We start from the raw sequence: 8,350 nt of genomic DNA, 5'->3' as shown, positions 1-8,350 counted from the left end.
AGGAAGGCCGCCTCGCCCGCTGGCAGTCTCCTAGAGTCACCGACTGTGGCCCCTTGCTCAGCTACAATCAAGAACACCAAACATCACTGCAGGATCTTAGCTGCACAGCGGCCAATAACCAATAACAATTCTGCTACTCACCATTCTCCTAAGAACGTCCGCCTCATCTGGCCGCGCCCGGAGGCCGATGCCCTCGTGGCAGGGTCTGCCTGGGTGAAGAGGAGACGAGGTGACGTGGCATTGCTGAAACTCGAGTGGACCCTGGCTCCTCCTCCCTAGCTCCCCGACTTACAGCAACTCCTCGGCCGCTCCTGAAGGCTCCCCGGGTGACACCTTCAAATGACAAAGATCAAGGCTTCATCACAGTTCCGTGCACTGCTTCCCGAATTCCCACGAGAGTGACGAAGCGGGTCTGCGGCCCCGTTGCTGAGGGGGGTCTCGGCGTAATACGAGCGGACCGCCTAGAGCACGCAAACAAGAACGGAGCCTAAGAGCTGCACCGGGAATTGAGACCGGAGCAAGAACAACTGCTGCCTGCCACCGCTCACCTTACCCACTTACCTTGACCGCTAGTATCTGGCTTTAGTTCCTAAAAATAACAACAAAGAAAATAGCTGTAATACAGAGGCACCATTTATACTCCCCCTGCAAAGACAAACGGTGACTGACCTTCTCGGGGGACCCCCCTCACCCGGGACGGGGCCCTCTGCCACGGATTCCATCTGGCTGCGTCTGAAAGAACGTTAGCACAAAAGTCAGAGCACTGCAGGATAACTTAACAGCTCCAGATAGCCTTCATCAATCTACAGATCCCATCTAGAGTCCAAATACACCCCACATTACAAATTTCCAGGCCCCAGGACACGCCCCATTCTAGACCTACACCAGGCTATGCAGCAGGGCAGAGCAGCTCCAGGCCAAATACCCAGACACCCGTGACACAGAACAAGACAAACAAGGGGACACAACTGGGGGAGAAAGCTCTGAGCGAGAAGAATGCCCTCAGGGAGCCAGAGACTGCAGAATGAGATGACCTAGCTGAGACTGATGGCGAGCCTCTAAGGCTCAGAGAACCCTGCAGGAACAAGATGCTAACTGAATGACCTATTCCAAGCAAGGCAGAGAAGGATGCCCGACAACCCTAGCGTCAGAATGCTCTACGGATCTCCGCATCGCTACGAGGCCTAATCTGCTAGAACGCATCCTTGCCGTCACTATTGTCACAAATCACAGGGCTGTCGAGAACAGCCCAGAACAAGACCTCAAAAGACATCTGACCGGATGCTACTCTGATGCCTGTCCGGGCTCCCGAGCCAAAGGCAAGAAGGAATCAGCACGGGGCCGAGGAACACAGAGATGAGAGATGCTAAGATGGACGCCCGGGCTTCCGATAAGCCCCTCAAAGGACTAAGGCAAAAGACACAGAAGGCACGACAGACAAGTGACACACCGTGCACCGGCACTGCTCTGCCCTGAGCACTTCAGCACTGTGAGGCTTTTCCTTTATGTGGCCTAAAGGGCCACCCCCATCTCCAAAGCTGCCTCCAAAAGCCCTCCCAGCGCCTCGCTTCCATCCCCTCTCAGGGTCCCAGCCCTCGACTTATCTCTCGGACGTCCGGGGACGAGAATCCACGTCCGGTGCCGAGGAAGGCCGCCTCGCCCGCTCCCAGTTTCCTAGAGTCACCGACTGTGGCCCCTTGCTCAGCTACAATCAAGAACACCAAACATCACTGCAGGATCTTAGCTGCACAGCGGCCAATAACCAATAACAATTCTGCTACTCACCATTCTCCTAAGAACGTCCGCCTCATCTGGCCGCGCCCAGAGGCCGATGCCCTCGCGGCAGGGTCTGCCTGGGTGAAGAGGAGACGAGGTGACGTGGCATTGCTGAAACTCGAGTGGACCCCGGCTCCTCCTCCCTAGCTCCCCGACTTACAGCAACTCCTCGGCCGCTCCTGAAGGCTCCCCGGGTGACACCTTCAAATGACAAGGATCAAGGCTTCATCACAGATCCGTGCGCTGCTTCCCGAATTCCCACGAGAGTGACCAAGCGGGTCTGCGGCCCCGTTGCTGAGGGGGGTCTCGGCGTAAGACGAGCGGACCGCCTAGAGCACGCAAACAAGAACGGAGCCTAAGAGCTGCACCGGGAATTGAGACCGGAGCAAGAACAACTGCTGCCTGCCACCGCTCACTGCTCACCTTGCCCACTTACCTTGACCGCTAGTATCTGGCTTTAGTTCCTAAAAATAACAACAAAGAAAATAGCTGTAATACAGAGGCACCATTTATACTCCCCCTGCAAAGACAAACGGTGACTGACCTTCTCGGGGGACCCCCCTCACCCGGGACGGGGCCCTCTGCCACGGATTCCATCTGGCTGCGTCTGAAAGAACGTTAGCACAAAAGTCAGAGCACTGCAGGATAACTGAACAGCTCCAGATAGCCTTCATCAATCTACAGATCCCATCTAGAGTCCAAATACACCCCACATTACAAATTTCCAGGCCCCAGGACACGCCCCATTCTAGACCTACACCAGGCTATGCAGCAGGGCAGAGCAGCTCCAGGCCAAATACCCAGACACCCGTGACACAGAACAAGACAAACAAGGGGACACAACTGGGGGAGAAAGCTCTGAGCGAGAAGAATGCCCTCAGGGAGCCAGAGACTGCAGAATGAGATGACCTAGCCGAGACTGATGGCGAGCCTCTAAGGCTCAGAGAACCCTGCAGGAACAAGATGCTAACTGAATGACCTATTCCAAGCAAGGCAGAGAAGGATGCCCGAGAATCCTAGCGTCAGAATGCTCTACGGATCTCCGCATTGCTACGAGTCCTAATCTGCTAGAACGCATCCTTGCTGTCACAATGGTGACAAATCACAGCTGTCGAGAACAGCCCAGAACAAGACCTCAAAAGACAGCTGACCGGATGCTACTCCGAGGCCTGTCCGGGCTCCCGAGCCAAAGGTAAGAAGGAATCAGCACGGGGCCGAGGAACACAGAGATGAGAGATGCTAAGATGGACGCCCGGGCTTCCGATAAGCCCCTCAAAGGACTAAGGCAAAAGACACAGAAGGCACGACAGACAAGTGACACACCGTGCATTGGCACTGCTCTGCCCTGAGCACTTCAGCACTGTGAGGCTTTTCCTTTATGTGGCCTAAAGGGCCACCCCCATCTCCAAAGCTGCCTCCAAAAGCCCTCCCAGCGCCTCGCTTCCATCCCCTCTCAGGGTCCCAGCCCTCGACTTATCTCTCGGACGTCCGGGGACGAGAATCCACGTCCGGTGCCGAGGAAGGCCGCCTCGCCCGCTCCCAGTTTCCTAGAGTCACCGACTGTGGCCCCTTGCTCAGCTACAATCAAGAACACCAAACATCACTGCAGGATCTTAGCTGCACAGCGGCCAATAACCAATAACAATTCTGCTACTCACCATTCTCCTAAGAACGTCCGCCTCATCTGGCCGCGCCCGGAGGCCGATGCCCTCGCGGCAGGGTCTGCCTGGGTGAAGAGGAGACGAGGTGACATGGCATTGCTGAAACTCGAGTGGACCCCGGCTCCTCCTCCCTAGCTCCCCGACTTACAGCAACTCCTCGGCCGCTCCTGAAGGCTCCCCAGGTGACACCTTCAAATGACAAGGATCAAGGCTTCATCACAGATCCGTGCGCTGCTTCCCGAATTCCCACAAGAGTGACCAAGCGGGTCTGCGGCCCCGTTGCTGAGGGGGGTCTCGGCGTAAGACGAGCGGACCGCCTAGAGCACGCAAACAAGAACGGAGCCTAAGAGCTGCACCGGGAATTGAGACCGGAGCAAGAACAACTGCTGCCTGCCACCGCTCACCTTACCCACTTACCTTGACCGCTAGTATCTGGCTTTAGTTCCTAAAAATAACAACAAAGAAAATAGCTGTAATACAGAGGCACCATTTATACTCCCCCTGCAAAGACAAACGGTGACTGACCTTCTCGGGGGACCCCCCTCACCCGGGACGGGGCCCTCTGCCACGGATTCCATCTGGCTGCGTCTGAAAGAACGTTAGCACAAAAGTCAGAGCACTGCAGGATAACTGAACAGCTCCAGATAGCCTTCATCAATCTACAGATCCCATCTAGAGTCCAAATACACCCCACATTACAAATTTCCAGGACACGCCCCATTCTAGATCTACACCAGGCTATGCAGCAGGGCAGAGCAGCTCCAGGCCAAATACCCAGACACCCGTGACACAGAACAAGACAAACAAGGGGACACAACAGGGGGAGAAAGCTCTGAGCGAGAAGAATGCCCTCAGGGAGCCAGAGACTGCAGAATGAGATGACCTAGCTGAGACTGATGGCGAGCCTCTAAGGCTCAGAGAACCCTGCAGGAACAAGATGCTAACTGAATGACCTATTCCAAGCAAGGCAGAGAAGGATGCCCGACAACCCTAGCGTCAGAATGCTCTACGGATCTCCGCATCGCTACGAGGCCTAATCTGCTAGAACGCATCCTTGCCGTCACTATTGTCACAAATCACAGGGCTGTCGAGAACAGCCCAGAACAAGACCTCAAAAGACATCTGACCGGATGCTACTCTGATGCCTGTCCGGGCTCCCGAGCCAAAGGCAAGAAGGAATCAGCACGGGGCCGAGGAACACAGAGATGAGAGATGCTAAGATGGACGCCCGGGCTTCCGATAAGCCCCTCAAAGGACTAAGGCAAAAGACACAGAAGGCACGACAGACAAGTGACACACCGTGCACCGGCACTGCTCTGCCCTGAGCACTTCAGCACTGTGAGGCTTTTCCTTTATGTGGCCTAAAGGGCCACCCCCATCTCCAAAGCTGCCTCCAAAAGCCCTCCCAGCGCCTCGCTTCCATCCCCTCTCAGGGTCCCAGCCCTCGACTTATCTCTCGGATGTCCGGGGACGAGAATCCACGTCCGGTGCCGAGGAAGGCCGCCTCGCCCGCTGGCAGTCTCCTAGAGTCACCGACTGTGGCCCCTTGCTCAGCTACAATCAAGAACACCAAACATCACTGCAGGATCTTAGCTGCACAGCGGCCAATAACCAATAACAATTCTGCTACTCACCATTCTCCTAAGAACGTCCGCCTCATCTGGCCGCGCCCGGAGGCCGATGCCCTCGTGGCAGGGTCTGCCTGGGTGAAGAGGAGACGAGGTGACGTGGCATTGCTGAAACTCGAGTGGACCCTGGCTCCTCCTCCCTAGCTCCCCGACTTACAGCAACTCCTCGGCCGCTCCTGAAGGCTCCCCGGGTGACACCTTCAAATGACAAAGATCAAGGCTTCATCACAGTTCCGTGCACTGCTTCCCGAATTCCCACGAGAGTGACGAAGCGGGTCTGCGGCCCCGTTGCTGAGGGGGGTCTCGGCGTAATACGAGCGGACCGCCTAGAGCACGCAAACAAGAACGGAGCCTAAGAGCTGCACCGGGAATTGAGACCGGAGCAAGAACAACTGCTGCCTGCCACCGCTCACCTTACCCACTTACCTTGACCGCTAGTATCTGGCTTTAGTTCCTAAAAATAACAACAAAGAAAATAGCTGTAATACAGAGGCACCATTTATACTCCCCCTGCAAAGACAAACGGTGACTGACCTTCTCGGGGGACCCCCCTCACCCGGGACGGGGCCCTCTGCCACGGATTCCATCTGGCTGCGTCTGAAAGAACGTTAGCACAAAAGTCAGAGCACTGCAGGATAACTTAACAGCTCCAGATAGCCTTCATCAATCTACAGATCCCATCTAGAGTCCAAATACACCCCACATTACAAATTTCCAGGCCCCAGGACACGCCCCATTCTAGACCTACACCAGGCTATGCAGCAGGGCAGAGCAGCTCCAGGCCAAATACCCAGACACCCGTGACACAGAACAAGACAAACAAGGGGACACAACAGGGGGAGAAAGCTCTGAGCGAGAAGAATGCCCTCAGGGAGCCAGAGACTGCAGAATGAGATGACCTAGCTGAGACTGATGGCGAGCCTCTAAGGCTCAGAGAACCCTGCAGGAACAAGATGCTAACTGAATGACCTATTCCAAGCAAGGCAGAGAAGGATGCCCGACAACCCTAGCGTCAGAATGCTCTACGGATCTCCGCATCGCTACGAGTCCTAATCTGCTAGAACGCATCCTTGCCGTCACTATTGTCACAAATCACAGCTGTCGAGAACAGCCCAGAACAAGACCTCAAAAGACATCTGACCGGATGCTACTCTGATGCCTGTCCGGGCTCCCGAGCCAAAGGTAAGAAGGAATCAGCACGGGGCCGAGGAACACAGAGATGAGAGATGCTAAGATGGACGCCCGGGCTTCCGATAAGCCCCTCAAAGGACTAAGGCAAAAGACACAGAAGGCACGACAGACAAGTGACACACCGTGCACCGGCACTGCTCTGCCCTGAGCACTTCAGCACTGTGAGGCTTTTCCTTTATGTGGCCTAAAGGGCCACCCCCATCTCCAAAGCTGCCTCCAAAAGCCCTCCCAGTGCCTCGCTTCCATCCCCTCTCAGGGTCCCAGCCCTCGACTTATCTCTCGGATGTCCGGGGACGAGAATCCACGTCCGGTGCCGAGGAAGGCCGCCTCGCCCGCTGGCAGTCTCCTAGAGTCACCGACTGTGGCCCCTTGCTCAGCTACAATCAAGAACACCAAAGAAACCTGTTACCATAATCAGTATTTCACAGATTCTCTGCAACAACAAACAAAACATACACGACAATCAAACAAACTAAATGAATAAAACCTCTATTATACAATAAATAATAATGAAATTTCCAATATTATAAATACCTCACTGATTAACTACAGGACAGTACCTAAAACCCATCAAAACGAACACTACATACTCACACTTACAAAACCCACTCCAGCAGAATTATAAACCTACCCTCTACTTCATGGTATGACCCATATAGACTTTTGTAGACCTTAAACAACAGATCCTCTTAAAATTTTACTGTTTTAATTATATTTTTATAGCATCAAAATATTACTACATAGTAAAAAAAAAAAAAATCAAAAGAAAAAATCTAGCAAATTCCACAACAAACAATATTCAACAAAACTCAATCCCAAAAAACCCTTGCCATCAGCACCTGAAACAAGAACCACAACATTCAAGAAGTACACCATGTCCGTTATCATACATCAACTACGAACGAAATAAAACGATACAATCAATTCCTAAAAACCACCTCAAAGTCACAACATCGAGGAACTTTGGAAAATTAAAAGCCGCGCTCCCAGCACCGGGCGGAAGGCGGCTTCCGGTAAGAAAGCGGCTCCTCCGGCGGCTCCTGAGGGCTGCAGGGGGCCCCGGCGGCGCCCGAGCCCCGCGCCCTGAGCGGACGGGGCGGCCGGCACCGGCCGGCACCGGCGCAGCGCCCGCGCCGCCTCTCCCGCCCGCCGGCCCGGCAAAGCTCCCCGCGGCTCCGCACGCCTCGCTCCGGCGCGGCTCCGGCAGTCCCGCGCCAGCCCGGCCGCGCCCAAGTCCCCTTCCACCTCGGCAGCTCCCCAGGCAACGCCAGCAGCTCCCGCGCCACAGCCTTGGCTGCCGGGCCAGGGGCAGAAGAAGCGCCCTCCAATGCAGCAGCACAGCCCGATTTCAACCCTTCAAACGCTGCGAGAGCTGCAGCCTCCTTCAATTCAACCCCCGGAACTTACGCCACACTCAGGTGCTCGCCTCACTTCAACAAGGGCAAATAAATGTGTTCTCCCCTTCAGTTTCGTCCCCTGTAAGAGCAGAAAAGAAAGTACTTTCCTCAAATGATGGTAAAAGGGGGATTTTTACCGCAATCCAAACCCTTTACAAGGACGGACAACACGTCCCCTACCAACTACCCCCTCCATTTAAACCTCAGGATGATGAAAATGGGGGGGGGGGGGGGGGGGCTACCCTCAAGTCAAAACCCAGCATACAACAACAATATTTTTCCCCTTCTATTTGAAATAGAACACAGGGATTCGCTGCCACCCCGGGATACCCCTAACACCCTGGAAAAGGCATGTTTTCCTTCAATCAAGACCCTCAAAACCACGAGTGCACGGGAATCCCACCCAGTTCAAACACAGGCAATAATGGAAGAGAAGTTGCTTCCCTCATTTTGAATTTCTTTTGTCTTAATAAACCCTAGTTTGTTTGGGTTTTTGGTTTTTTTTTTTGTTTGTTTTTTTTTTTTTTTTTGTTTGTTTGTTTTTTTTGTTTTGGGGTTTTTTGGTTTTTTTGCTGGGTTTTTTTTTTTTTTCGGGGAGCAATGGGGAGGGATTGGCAAAACGAAATTTAAAAGGGAAAGGAGAAAAGTCCCCCCTACAAAGGCACACCGTCTCACCTGTTTGGCTGCTGTTTCCTGG

General features: G+C 54.1%; 1 long non-coding RNA gene across 1 annotated transcript; it reads left to right on the top strand.

Annotated features, from left to right (window-relative positions):
* The first annotated feature begins 7,605 nt into the window (after window positions 1–7,605).
* LOC128816036 (uncharacterized) lies at window positions 7,606–8,143 on the top strand. The gene is made up of 2 exons (XR_008439776.1): window positions 7,606–7,674; window positions 7,953–8,143. It is a non-coding gene; the product is annotated as an uncharacterized LOC128816036 (long non-coding RNA).
* Window positions 8,144–8,350: the final 207 nt, after the last annotated feature.

The sequence above is a fragment of the Vidua macroura genome, chromosome 17, assembly GCF_024509145.1.
Source record: "Vidua macroura isolate BioBank_ID:100142 chromosome 17, ASM2450914v1, whole genome shotgun sequence".
In the NCBI taxonomy this organism is placed as follows: Eukaryota; Metazoa; Chordata; class Aves; order Passeriformes; family Viduidae; genus Vidua; species Vidua macroura.
This window is presented reverse-complemented; position numbering and strand designations above follow the sequence as displayed.